The 3,580-nt window shown below is 39.7% G+C and overlaps 1 protein-coding gene across 2 annotated transcripts in view; it reads right to left on the reverse strand.

The window, feature by feature from the left end:
• The window catches only part of ptk7b (protein tyrosine kinase 7b), a 69,613-nt gene that overhangs the window by 37,864 nt on the left and 28,169 nt on the right, over positions 1-3,580 (reverse strand). The window lies entirely within an intron of this gene.

Raw genomic sequence — 3,580 nt, forward strand, 5'->3', positions numbered from 1 at the left:
ATGTTATGTTTGTGAGGTGCATCACTACAAACCAGCAGTCAAAAACTGTAGCATTTTTAAAAACTATTCCTTTAAATGTTATTACATTTACACAAGAACCTAAACAGAATCATAGTTTAAAGCATCTAAATGCCTCTTTTCTACAAGATCAGATTTTTATTCCACTTTTTAAACCCTGCCTGTCGCTGCCAGCTATCAGTTAATGCTTTTAAGGGCAGAATTAAATTCCCACACAGTAATCTGTGTCCTGTGTTTTACTCAGTTGAAAAATTAATACAGTTAATGTGAAATATGCGAGAGCTCCGAATCTAAAAGCATTAGTGCCTGCTTTTAATGGTATTAGTGAAGGATTTGTGCTGAGCTTAATTTAGATATCTAATGGTTTATGCAGCCACTTTACTTAAGTAAGAATATCCTAATAATATGTGAGGGAAGCCCTGTAGTCTAATGTCTCCAACAAGACATCTTATCCACAGCTCTCTCTCCTCTCATAATGGAGAGACGTGTTTGCCTCCTGAGTACAGGAAGCACTCCTCTCTATATCATTTCCCGTATATGAAAGAGACAGAATTTGCTCACAAATCCTACTACACAACAAGAAAATGAGGAAATTGCAAGAGCTGCTGAAATATATCATGTTGGAAGGTGGAGGGTGTAGAAACAGGAGGGGGGTTTCTCTAAAACCACAACAAAACTGAAAGTCTTCAAGGTCAGCATGGAGCACTTTATTGTTTTTTACATTTTTATTAAAACATGAAAATAAAGATTCAAGTCCATTAACTTGAAACATAAAAGTTAACTTTCCCACCACTTATGGAATGAGTGTGTTGTGGAGTCTTTAGTAGACACACACACTCACACAGACACACACACAAAGATAACATACTGGTTTCTTCTTGCCCTAAATGTAAACAGCATTAGAAACCAGTCAGGCCTGACTGCCACAATGGCCTCCCTCCGAGTGAACTGTCACTCACACTCTGGGGAGAGACACCTCGCTGCAGGAGGTGGCGCGACCCCCTGAGATTTAACGAAATGACACCTTCAGAGAGACACACACACACACACACTGGAGTAAGTCGCAGACACGCAATTATATGCTATAAGGCCCCTAATTGGCCTGCTTGGCTGTGTGTGAATACTAACTGGGTGCGGGGCAGCAGCTGTTGTTATAGGCACTTCTCTCAAAGGTGAAGGAGGGCGGAAGAGAGGAGGAAGAGGAAGGGAGAGAGTTTGTGTGTGAGAGGAATAAAGAATCTGGTGTCACGCTGCGCTGTCTCCCGTGCCGACAGCCAATTACCTGTGTGAGAAGCCGGAGCCCTCCCTTGTCTTTCTGTCAGAGCTCGTCTCGTCTTTAAGCGCGATTGGACAATGCCGCTTCCTGTCTGCGTTCTCCTGACTTCCTGGGAGACCACGGTCAAACTGCTATCCCATAATCGTTGCCACATCAGTGCATTTGGATCATTTTGTTTCCTTGGCCTCTTTAGTCTGTTTTCATTTCCTTTTACAGAGGAGACAGTTTGTACTATAGTGGAGTTTTGAGTTTCTCCACATACAGACTGAGCTGGGCGAACTTCCCAGATATATTATCGGCCACCTAAGTGTATTCTGACCCCTTTTTAGCAGCGACAGTCTGACATCATGGAAGAGAAAAAGTGCCCTGTGCATGTGTAATATAGGTTTGAATGGTTTTCCTGACCAGAACACATGCAGTTAGTGTGGTTCGGTTAATTGGCGATTCTAAATTGGTCATAGGTGTGAACGCAAATGGTTGTCTGTCTTTCTGTAATAGCCAGGGTGTACCCCGCCTCTCGCCCTTTGATAGCTGGGATGAGGTCCACCACCCTGACAAGGATAAGTGGAAGAGAACAGATGAATGATTTTCCTCACTTAATAGTAAAAACATGTTGCAAAGTTTCTGGGTTTTTGAGTTGTGGGTTTTTCCAAGAATCACCCTCACTAACTTCACATTCACATCTAGTCTTTTTGTTCTGGAAGCAGGTCTTAAATATGAGAGAAATCACATCCAAGGCAGAAAGAGTTAAGCTACACTCCACAGTGCAAAGAAAAAACAGCTCTTTTTAATGATTAGACATGTAGCTGCTAGAAATAAGACTCTGAAGAATTCTTTACAAGTCTTATTAGCGGAGGTGCTAACTGATGAATAACAAATCAACAACTTCTGAGCAAAGACACATAAACAATGATTTGAGTTAGCTGAATTGAAGATCACAGATGGAACAGACTGTCAGAAAGTGTCTTCAGAAAACCCAGAATCAAAACCAAGGACAGATTCACCCCTAGCATCAATACAGATGCTTCATTTGCATATAAAATGTTGCTGCCTCTCATGTCTGTAATTGCTTTGTTTCGCAATGACAAGTGACTTGTTATTGTGTCATCTTATTTACCCAGTTGAGAATATTTTGGCATATAAACCTACTAGGTTTAGTCATTTGCAGAACTATTTTTTTTAAGTTGAATGTTTCGTTTTTATTTTCTTAATTCTTTCTTTGTACTTGCTACATTTTTAGGCATTTTCTTCCTCTTTATGTACGGTAAAGTGGGGGAGAGTCAGGAAATATGAGGGAAGAGAATAAATGAAGAACATGCATGGCGTCCAGCTGAGGACTTACTGCTCAGGGCACTGACACTCTTGTTTTATGCACTTATCCAGTGAGTCACCCTGAGATTAGTTATTGTTTTGTTTTTTAAATCCAGTTTTCTTTAGTCAACATCAACTCTGCAAGTCCAGCAACACTGCCTAAAATCAACAGACTGTATACATAAGATTTACAGGTCTTAAAGCCTGAACCATGAAATAAGTGCCAGAAAACTTACATTTTTGAGTGTTTACTGAACCTTCTTACAAAAAACAAAAAAAAGGGGAATTAAATATCAATTTGCATAATTGAGTTTTACCCAACTTCAAAGAAGGAAAACAGGAATGGCTACTCAGCCGTCAGATCTGCAGCTGTCTGTGTCCATATCAGAGTATAATCCAGGCTTAAAGGGAAACCCATCTATCAGATTCCTGTTATCTAATAAACACTTTAACACTAGCTTCATCTCTTACTAAATTCATCATGTTGTTCATTTGGTAAATTATGGTTACCATTACAATTAAATAGGAGATTAAAATATGTGGGTATACTTTAAGGCGGGGTTACCTTGCAATTGGCAAGTTGTTACCATGTAAACATGTTGTTTGTATTCCTTAATCACCCCAAGTTCAGCCAAGTCGCTCAGCTCAAGGCTTCAAATTAGGCCTTCACTAACCACTGGGTGACATTATGATGACTAAGTCCATCTTTTATTCCCAATCACAGGACACACATCTAATTAGGGTTTTAATCAGCCTAATCATTAACTCATTATATGAAAAAACTCATGATGGACAAACTCATATAATTTGCAAGTAAACAAAGTCGGTACTTCTATTCAAGAGTATGGGAATCCTACTGATCAAGTTCTGCTGGGAAGCAATCAGCTGGCCCTTTCCCATGACCACAAAGTCAGTGTGTTTGGGTTGCAGTACAAAATAAAAGTAGTGGAAATATAGGAATATATTTAAGCTTAC

Source organism: Neolamprologus multifasciatus, chromosome 13, assembly GCF_963576455.1.
Source record: "Neolamprologus multifasciatus chromosome 13, fNeoMul1.2, whole genome shotgun sequence".
NCBI classification, from domain to species: Eukaryota; Metazoa; Chordata; class Actinopteri; order Cichliformes; family Cichlidae; genus Neolamprologus; species Neolamprologus multifasciatus.